Genomic DNA, 12,008 nt, shown 5'->3' on the forward strand with positions numbered 1-12,008 from the left:
GGCAAAATTTTCTATAGAAATAAAATTTTGGCAAAATTTTCTATAGAAATAAAATCTTGGCAAAATTTTCTATAGAAATAAAATTTTGGCAAGAATTTCTATAGAAATAAATTTTTGGCAAAAATTTCTATAAAAATAAATTTTTGGCAAAATTTTCTATAGAAATAAAATTTTGATAAAAATTTCTATAGAAATAAAATTTTGGCAAAATTTTCTATAGAAATAAAATTTTAGTAAAATTTTCTATAGAAATAAAATTTTAGTAAAATTTTCTATAGAAATAAAATTTTGACAAAATTTTCTATAGAAATAAATTTTTGGCAAAAATTTCTATAGAAATAAATTTTTGACAAAATTTTCTATAGAAATAAAATTTTGGCAAAATTTTCTATAGAAATAAAATTTGGACAAAATTTTCTATAGAAATAAAATTTTGGTAAAATTTTCTAAAGAAATAAAATTTTGGCAAAATTTTCTATAAAAATAAAATTTTGGCGAAATTTTCTATAGAAATAAAATCTTGGCAAAATTTTCTATAGAAATAAAATTTTGGTATAATTTTTTTTAGAAATAAAATTTTGGCAAAATTTTCTATAGAAATAAAATTTTGGCAAAATTTTCTACAGAAATAAAATTTTGGCAAAATTTTCTATAGAATAAAATTTTTACAAAATTTTCTATAGAAATAAAATTTTGACAAAATTTTCTATAGAAATAAAAATTTGGCAAAATTTTCTATAGAAATAAAATTTTGGTAAAATTTTCTATAGAAATAAAATTTTGGTTAAATTTTCTATAGAAATAAAATTTTGGTAAAATTTTCTATAGAAATAAATTTTTAGCAAAATTTTCTATAGAAATAAATTTTTGGCAAAATTTTCTATAGAAATAAATTTTTGGCAAAATTTTCTATAAAAATAAAATTTTGGCAATATTTTCTATAGAAATAAAATTTTGGCAAAATTTTCTATAGAAATAAAATCTTGGCAAAATTTTCTATAGAAATAAAATTTTGGCATAATTTTCGATAGAAATAAAATTTTGGCAAAATTTTCTATAGAAATAAAATCTTGGCAAAATTTTCTATAGAAATAAAATATTGGTATAATTTTTTATAGAAATAAAATTTTAGCAAGATTTTCTATAGAAATAAAATTTTGGTAAAATTTTCTATAGATATAAAATTTTGGTAAAATTTTCTATAGAAATAAAATTTTGGTAAAATTTTCTATAGAAATAAAATTTTGACAAAATTTTCTATAGAAATAAAACTTTGGCAAAATTTTCTACAGAAATAAAATTTTGACAAAATTTTCTATAGAAATAAATTTTTGGCACAAATTTCTATAGAAATAAATTTTTGACAAAATTTTCTATAAAAATAAAATTTTGGTAAAATTTTCTATAGAAATAAAATTTGGACAAAATTTTCTATAGAAATAAATTTTTGGCAAAAGTTTCTATAGAAATTAAATTTTGATAAAATTTTCTACAGAAATAAAATTTTGGCAAAATTTTCTACAGAAATAAAATTTTTACAAAATTTTCTATAGAAATAAAATTTTGGCAAAATTTTCTATAGAAATAAAATTTTGGCAAAATTTTCTATAGAAATAAAATTTGGACAAAATTTTCTATAGAAATAAATTTTTGGCAAAAGTTTCTATAGAAATAAAATTTTGGTAAAATTTTCTATAGAAATAAAATTTCGGCAAAATTTTCTATAGAAATAAAATTGTGGCAAAATTTTTTATAGAAATAAAATTTTGGCAAAATTTTCTAAAGAAATAAAATTTTGGCAAAATTTTCTATAGAAATAAAATTTTGGCAAAAATTTCTATAGAAATAAATTTTTGGCAAAAATTTCTATAGAAATAAAATGTTGGCAAATTTTCTATAGAAATAAAATTTTGGCAAAATTTTCTATAGAAATAAAATTTGCTATAGAAATAAAATTTTCTATAGAAAAAAATTTTTGGCAAAATTTTCTATAGAAATAAAGTTTTGGCAAAATTTTCTATGGAAATAAAATGTTGACAAAATTCTCTATAGAAATAAAATGTTGACAAAATTTTCTATAGAAATAACATTTTAAGAAAATTTTCTATAGAAATAAAATGTTGACAAAATTTTCTATAGAATAAAATTTTGACAAAATTTTCTATAGAAATAAAATTTTGGCAAAATTTTCTAAGGAAATAAAATTTTGCTAAAATTTTCTCTAGAAATAAATTTTTGGCAAAATTTTCTATAGAAATAAATTTTTGGCAAAATTTTCTATAGAAATAAAATTTTGGCAAAATTTTCTATAGTATTCTTGTTTGGTTGCGGTCATCGAAGTTTGGCGATTAGTAAAGCGAGTTGCATTGACTTCTGATAGCAGCACCCCAATTCATCTTAACGCTATTCGTTCGCATCCTACCATAGCACAGTGGTCGGTGCTGTATGGAGCTAGCGGCCAAAAATACTTACAGTACAGGTATCATTGTGAAACTTCGGTCACGGCTTTATAATTATGTCAGAACTATTTAATGATAAAATAGAGTTGATTTTATTTCTTTGGTTTCTAGAAACTGTAATTTTTATCCGATTTGGCTGAAAATTGAAATCTAGAGGTATTTTAGGACCAAAACAAGGTGTGCTGAAAATGGTGTGCATCGGCCTATGTTTTGGTATAGCCCCCATATAGACCGATCTCCCGATTTTACTTATTGGGCTTCTGGAAACCATAATTTCTATCCCATTTTCCCTGAAATTGGAAATCTAGAGGTATTTTAGGACCACAAATAGGTGTGCCGAAAATGATGCCTATCGGTCAATGTATTTATATAGCCCCCATATAGATCGATATCCCGATTTTACTTATTGGGCTTCTAGAAGCCGTATTTCCTATACGATCTTCCGATTTTTTGGCTTCTAGAAAATGTATTCATATTTGGATATAGAAACAACAAGAGGGAGATAACGCAAAGACGGTCAAAAGAAAGCAGCTGATATTATCAATTTAGAATCTTGGAATATTAACTAATACGCCCAAGAAAATCTCATTGGAGACTTCAGGTTGTGTTCTCCAACTAAAACTCTAGTTAAAATTTACATATAGGAACGAACGAACACGTAACAATGAGACTGAAAAATATTAATTTTATAACATATTTAAAACAAGTTTTGCACATTATTATTATTTTAAAATATAGTTAAACGTCATTTATCTCAATATTCATTTCGATTTATTTCAATAGAAGTTTTTCTTCTTTTATTTTACATCTTAACAACGCTCGGTAAACAAAAAACGAGGTTGCCACTTAAGTGTGATTGCACTCAACAACAACAATTACTAGCAGTTGGCATTAGCTCAAGAGAATTGAGAGAGTACCAAATAAGAGAATACCAAACTGCTTTCCTTTTCGAGAGACCAACACTCATACTAACAAACACCGACAGTCCTCGGTTGCATTGGATATTGGTGGTTGACATTTTTTTACCAATTGGTGTTTTAAGATTGCAAATGTTGGTGTTTACTAAATACACTGGTCGGTTGCGGTAGATCGCAGCGGTTCTCAGGTTGCCACACTTTGTGACAAACTTCTAACTTAGATTTTTTTATTTTTGGCCAATGGGATCGACCACTGTGCAAAGCAAACTATCACACTTATATATGGTCAACAACCATAAGACGATTCTGCCATTGCTCCGGAGAAATTCCATCTGGTCCGAGGTATTTTAAATTGCTCTAAACTACCCAAAAGTGCAATTTATTCTAGATTCGGATACAATTTCCCCATTAGGAATGACCGTTAAAGGCAATTTTCTAATTCTATTTTTGTTTTGCAAACCATCTTAAATTCCCTTTGTAATCCCCTTTCTATACGCAGGGTGTTAATGAATAACAATTTCAGGACCTTTTTTTTCCTGGCTACCATGGGCTGTTGTTTGTCTTTGTTTTTTCGATTTTTTTTGTTATCTTTTAAACATGGTCTCTTGGTCACTACTGTAATAGTTTCGCTTTCATTGCAAAAAAAAAAAAGGATTAATTGAAAAACAAATTGGGTGTGAATATAAATTGTGTTGTAATATGTGTTTGTCCGCGCGCAGCAAAATATTTTATCACTGAATTCTACTGAAATCATGGCTCAAAAGCAAAATCAAGTTAGGGATGGGGGTTAATATGAGGCATTATTGCAACAAAAATTTCTAGCTTTAGTCCTCAGAGCCATCTTTAGTCACTACCGAGAACTTCAATAGAGATGTATACTTCTCGTTTTATGATATTGCCGCTAGCGCCATCTAGCGTTCATGTTCAATACATAGGTTATTGACTGTGCTAAAGAGTGAGAGACCCTACGAAGCAGGGTTGTATTTTCATCACTATGTCGTTATAGAGTTTTGACAAATGTTGAATTTGACATAAAATGTTGAGAAAATTTTCTATAGAATAAAATTTTGCAACAATTTTCTATATAAATAAAATTTTGACAAAATTTTCTATATAAATAAAACTTTGACAAAATTCTCTATAGAAATATAATGTCGACTAAATTTTCTTTAGAAATAATATTTTGACAAAATTTTCTATAGAAATAACATTTTAAGAAAATTTTCTATAGAAATAATATTTTGACAAAATTTTCTATTGAAATAACATTTTAAGAAAATTTTCTATAGAAATAAAATGTTGACATAATTCTCTACGGAAATAAAATGTTGGCCAAATGCTCTATAGAAATAAAATGTTGACAAAATGCTCTATAGAAATAAAATGTTGACAAAATTTTCTATAGAAATAAAATTTTGCAACAATTTTCTATAGAAATAAAATGTTGAAAAAAATTTTCTATAGAAATAAAATGTTGACAAAATTCTCTATAGAAATAAAATGTTGACAAAATTCTCTATAGAAATAATAGTTTAAGAAAATTTTCTATAGAAATAAAATGTTGAAAAAATTTTCTATAGAATACAATTTTGACAAAATTTTCTAATAGAAATAAAATGTTGACAAAATTCTCAGTAGAAATAAAATGTTGACAAAATTCTCTATAGAAATAAAATTTTAACAAAATTTTCTATAGAAATAACATTTTAAGAAAATTTTCTATAGAAATAACATTTTAAGAAAATTTTCTATAGAAATAAAATGTTGACAAAATTTTCTATAGAAATAACATTTAAAGAAAATTCTCTATAGAAATAAAATGTTGACAAAATTCTTTATAGAAATAAAATTTTAACAAAATTTTCTATAGAAATAATATTTTGACAAAATTTTCTATAGAAATAACATTTTAAGAAAATTTTCTATAGAAATAACATTTTAAGAAAATTCTCTATAGAAATAAAATGTTGACAAAATTTTCTATAGAAATAATAGTTTAAGAAAATTTTCTATAGAAATAAAATGTTGACAAAATTCTCTATAGAAATAAAATTTTGCAACAATTTTCTATAGAAATAAAATTTTGCAACAATTTTCTATAGAAATAAAATGTTGAAAAAAAATTCTATAGAAATAAAATGTTGACAAAATTTTCTATAGAACTAACATTTTAAGAAAATTTTCTATAGAAATAAAATGTTGAAAAATTTTTCTATAGAAATAAAATATTAACAAAATTTTCTATAGAAATAAAATGTTGACAAAATTCTCTATAGAAATAAAATGTTGACAAAATTCTCTATAGAAATAATAGTTTAAGAAAATTTTCTATAGAAATAAAATGTTGAAAAAATTTTCTATAGAATACAATTTTGACAAAATTTTCTATATAAATAAAACTTTGACAAAATTCTCTATAGAAATATAATGTCGACTAAATTTTCTTTAGAAATAATATTTTGACAAAATTTTCTATAGAAATAACATTTTAAGAAAATTTTCTATAGAAATAATATTTTGACAAAATTTTCTATTGAAATAACATTTTAAGAAAATTTTCTATAGAAATAAAATGTTGACATAATTCTCTAAGGAAATAAAATGTTGGCCAAATGCTCTATAGAAATAAAATGTTGACAAAATGCTCTATAGAAATAAAATGTTGACAAAATTTTCTATAGAAATAAAATTTTGCAACAATTTTCTATAGAAATAAAATGTTGAAAAAAATTTTCTATAGAAATAAAATGTTGACAAAATTCTCTATAGAAATAAAATGTTGACAAAATTCTCTATAGAAATAATAGTTTAAGAAAATTTTCTATAGAAATAAAATGTTGACAAAATTTTCTATAGAAATAAAATGTTGACAAAATTTTCTATAGAAATAAAATCTTGAAAAAATTTTCTATAGAAATAACATTTTAAGAAAATTCTCTATAGAAATAAAATGTTGACAAAATTCTCTATAGAAATAAAATGTTCACAAAATTTTCTATAGAAATAACATTTTAAGAAAATTTTCTATAGAACTAAAATGTTGACAAAATTTTCTAAAGAAATAACATTTTAAGAAAATTTTCTATAGAAATAAAATGTTGACAAAATTTTCTATAGAATAAAATTTTGACAAAATTTTCTATAGAAATAAAATCTTGCAACAATTTTCTATAGAAATAAAAGGTTGACAAAATGCTCTATAGAAATAAAATGTTGACAAAATTCTCTATAGAAATAAAATGTTGACAAAATTTTCTATAGAAATAACATTTTAAGAAAATTTTCTATAGAAATAAAATGTTGAAAAAATTTTCTATAGAATACAATTTTGACAAAATTTTCTATAGAAATAAAATTTTGCAACAATTTTCTATAGAAATAAAATGTTGATAAAAATCTGTAGAAATAAAATGTTGACAAAATTCTCTATAGAAATAAAATTTTAACAAAATTTTCTATTGAAATAATATTTTGACAAAATTTTAAGAAAATTTTCTATAGAAATAACATTTTAAGAAAATTCTCTATAGAAATAAAATGTTGACAAAATTTTCTATAGAAATAATAGTTTAAGAAAATTTTCTATAGAAATAAAATGATGACAAAATTTTCTATAGAAATAAAATTTTGCAACAATTTTCTATAGAAATAAAATGTTGACAAAATGCTCTATAGAACTAAAATGTTGACAAATTTTTTTATAGAAATAAAATGTTCACAAAATTTTCTATAGAAATAACATTTTAAGAAAATTTTCTATAGAACTAAAATGTTGACAAAATTTTCTAAAGAAATAACATTTTAAGAAAATTTTCTATAGAAATAAAATGTTGACAAAATTTTCTATAGAATAAAATTTTGACAAAATTTTCTATAGAAATAAAATTTTGCAACAATCTTCTATAGAAATAAAAGGTTGACAAAATGCTCTATAGAAATAAAATGTTGACAAAATTTTCTATAGAAATAAAATGTTGATAATATTTTCTATAGAAATAACATTTTAAGAAAATTTTCTATAGAACTAAAGTGTTGACAAAATTTTCTAAAGAAATAACATTTTAAGAAAATTCTCTATAGAAATAAAATGTTGACAAAATTCTCTATAGGAATAAAATGTCGACAAAATTTTCTATAGAAATAATATTTTAAGAAAATTTTCTATAGAAATAAAATGTTGACAAAATTTTCTATAGAATAAAATTTTGACAAAATTTTCTATAGAAATAACATTTTAAGAAAATTTTCTATAGAACTAAAATGTTGACAAAATTTTCTAAAAAAATAACATTTTAAGAAAATTCTCTATAGAAATAAAATGTTGACAAAATTCTCTATAGAAATAAAATGTTGACAAAATTTTCTATAGAAATAATATTTTGCAACAATTTTCTATAGAAATAAAATGTTGATAAAATTCTCTATAGAAATAAAATGTTCACAAAATTTTCTATAGAAATATCATTTTAAGAAAATTTTCTATAGAAATAAAATGTTGACAAAATTTTCTATAGAAATAAAATGTTGACAATATTTTCTATAGAAATAACATTTTAATAAAATTTTCTACAGAAATAAAATTTTGACAAAATTCAATATAGAAATAAAATTTTGGAAAAAATTTCTATTAAAATAAAATTTTCTATAGAAATAATATTTTGTAGTTGTTTTTTGATTTCAGCTTAAAACCATGCATTGACTAAACTACATGCGTAGTTTAACCAACAGAAGAAAATAATGTTTGTCAAATTTATTTGGGCAAAGCCCTATAGACTGCAAGATGGTTGGATGGATGCAAGCATCCTCTACTTGCAGCAAAACTATCAACCAATTATCAGAATAAATTCAGGCAGTTCATTAAACCCAACAATGAACCACACTTGAACCTTCCGAAAAAAGGTTTTGTATGATAGCCGGCTTATGCCAAGATAAATTCGCACAAACATATCTCCTTTCCTATGCCACTGTCAAATCACCGATTTGAGTGCAGTTGGCTGGGTTTATTTTCCTCTTTTTATACCCACCACCATAAAATGGTGACGGGGGTATAATAAGTTTGTCATTCCGTTTGTAACACATCGAAATATCGATTTCCGACTATATAAAGTATATATATTCTTGATCAGAGAGAAATTCTAAGACGATATAAGCATGTCCGTCTGTCTGTCTGTCCGTCTGTTGTAATCACGCTACAGCCTTCAATAATGGCGCTATCGTCCCGAAATTTGCAGGCAGGTCAAGTTCGAAGATGGGCTATATCGGTCCAAGTTTTGATATAGTCCCCATATACACCGACCTCCCGATTTGGGGTCTTGGGCCTATAAAAACCGTAGTTTTTATCAGATTTGCCTGAAATTGGCAATCTAGAGGTATTTTGGGACCATAAAGAGGTGTGTCGGAAAAGGTCCGTATCGGTCCATGTTTTAGTATAGCCCCCATATAGACCGATCTCCCGATTTTGCTTCTTAGGCGTCTAGAAACAGTATTTTCTATCCGGTTTGTCTGAAATTGAAAATCCAGAGGTATTTTAGGACCATAAGGAGATGTGTCGAAAATCGTTCGTATCGGTCCATGTTTTGATATATCCTCCATATAGACCGATCTCCCGATTTTGCTTCTTGGGCGTCTAGAAACTATATTTACCATCCGATTTGCCTGAAATTGGAAATCTAGAGGTATTGTGGGACTATAAAAAGGTGTGTCGAAAATGGTCCATATCGGTCCATGTTTTGGTATAGCCCCCATATAGACCGATCTCCCGTTTTTGCTTCTTACGCGTCTAGAAACAGTATTTTCTATCCGATTTGTATGAAATTGAAAATCTAAAGGTATTTTGGAACCAAAAAGCGGTGTGTCGACAATGGTCCGCATCGGTCCATGTTTTGATATAGCCCCCATATAAACCAACCTCCCGATTTGGAGTCTTGGGCCTATAAAAACCGTAGTTTTTATCCAATTTGCCTGAAATTGGAAATATAGAGGTATTTGAGGACCATAAAAAGGAGTGCCGAAAATGGTGCTCATCGGTCCATGTTTTGTTATAGCCCCCATATAGACCGATATCCCGATTTTGCTTTTAGGGCTTCTAGAAACTATATTTACCATCCGATTTGCCTGAAATTCTTGAGCTACAATAAACTGTATTCATTACATGATTTGCCTGAAATTCGAAATCTAGAGGTATTTTTAGACCACAAATAAGAGTGCCGAAATTGAGGTATATCGGTCCATTTTTTGGTATAACCCCCATATAGACTGATCTCTCGATTTTTACTTCTTGGGCGTCTAGAGACTATATTTTCTGGCCGATTTGTTTGAAATTGAAAATCTGAAGGTATTTTAAGATCACAAATATGTGAGTAGCAAATGGTGCCTACCGGTCCATGTTTTGGTATAGCCCCCATATATACCGATCTCCCGGCTTTATTTCTTGGGCTTCTAGACAAACGAAATTTCTTTTTCTTATAAAGTGTTTTTGTTTATTCAAAGATTGTCTCTAAAAATTGTGTCAAAAGAAAACTTTGCTTGTCTAAAATTACGTTTCTCAAAAAAGAAAACACTTCTTTCAGGGTATAGCAGGCGCACTGATCATGAAAATTGCTTCAATCTGAAAGTAAAAGTTCCAGATTTTACTCATCGTATTTTAATAAATGCGGAAAAATCTACAGATTTAAGATTTTAAATCAAGGCGTAATTTCAACATATACACGATATGTTTATATTTTCTCTAAAACTCAAACAAAATTGGTTCTCATAAATCCAGAATCTTATCTGGTCTTCATAGGTAGAATCTTTAAAGTTTGTCTTCGGGAGCTGGCTCGTTTGGGAGAAGATTTGTCATCAAACCCCCTACAATTCTATATATTATCAAGTAACCCACTACGACGAAGAGTTTTCATAGTAAACTATTATACTTGATTCATGGTGGTGGGTATTTAAAATTCGGCCCGGTCGAATTTACTGCTTTATATACTTGTTTTCATTCGTTTTGTTTTGTTATTGTTGGTTTTGTTCTTTAAGCATTGTTGTTGCGTTTTGATTTCAGCTTAAAACCATGCATTGACTAAACATTCTTATCCTCTGTTGGTTACGCTACACTTGTAGTTTAGTCAATGCATGGTTTTAAGCTGAAATCAAAAAACAACAACAATGCTTAAAGAAAATTTTGCAAAAAATTTCTATAGAAACAAAACTTTGACAACATTTTCAATAGAAATAAAATTTTTCAAAAATGTTCTATAGAAATAAAATTTTGACCAAATATTCTATGTAAATAAAATTTTAACAAAATTTTCCCTAAAAATAAAATTTTGACACAATTTTCTATATAAATAAATGTTTATTTAACGTTTTACCAATATTTTATCTCTATAGATAATTTTATCAAAATTTTATTTCTATAAAAAATTTTGTGAACAATTTATTTCTATATTGGATTTTATTTTTATAGAAAAATTTATCAAAACTTTATTTCTATAAAAAATTGTCATAATATTATTACCATAACAAAATTTTCTCCTAAAATAAAATTTGGACAAAATTTTCTATAGAAATAAAATTTTTACAAAATTTTCTATAGAAATAAAATTTTGACAAAATTTTCTATAGAAATAAAATTTTGACAAACTTTTCTATAGAAATAAAATTTTGACAAAATTTTCTATATAAATTAATGTTAATTTAATGTTTTACCAATATTTTATCTCTATAGATAATTTTATCAAAATTTTATTTCTATAAAAAATTTTGTGAACAGTTTATCTCTATATTGGATTTTATTTTTATAGAAAAATTTATCAAAACTTTATTTCTATAAAAAAAATTTGTCAAAATATTATTTCCATAACAAAATTTTCTCTAAAAATAAAATTTTGACAACATTTTCTATATAAATAAAACTTTGACAAAGTTTCCTATGGAAATAAAATTTTGAGAAAATTTTCTATAGAAATAAAATTTTCCAAAAATTTCCTATAGAAATAAAATTTTCCAAAAATTTCCTATTGAAATAAAATTTTGACCAAATATTCTATGGAAATAAAGTTTTAACAAAATTTTCTCTAAAAATAAAATTTTGACAAAATTTTTATATAAACAAAAATTTGATAAAGTTTCCTATAGAAATAAAATTTTGGCAAAATTTTCTACAGAAATAAAATTTTGGCAAAATTTTCTATAGAAATAAAATTTTTATAAAATTTTCTATAGAAATAAAATTTTGACAAAATTTTATATAGAAATAAAATTTTGGCAAAATTTTCTATAGAAATAAAATTTTGGCAAAATTTTCTATAGAAATAAAACTTTGACAACATTTTCAATAGAAATAAAACTTTTCAAAAATGTTCTATAAAAATAAAAATTTGATCACATTTTCTTAAAAATACAATTTTGACAAAATTTTTTAGAAAAATAAATTTTTGACAAAGTTTCCTAAAGAAATAAAATTTTGAAAAAAATTTCTATAGAAATAAAACTTTGATCACATTTTCTTAAAAATACAATTTTGACAAACGTTTTCATAGAAATATTTTTTTTTAGAAATAAAACTTTGACAACATTTTCAGTAGATATAAAATTTTTCAAAAATTTTCTACAGAAATAAAATTTTTACCAAATATTCTATGCGAAT

The sequence above is a fragment of the Haematobia irritans genome, chromosome 4, assembly GCF_050003625.1.
Source record: "Haematobia irritans isolate KBUSLIRL chromosome 4, ASM5000362v1, whole genome shotgun sequence".
In the NCBI taxonomy this organism is placed as follows: Eukaryota; Metazoa; Arthropoda; class Insecta; order Diptera; family Muscidae; genus Haematobia; species Haematobia irritans.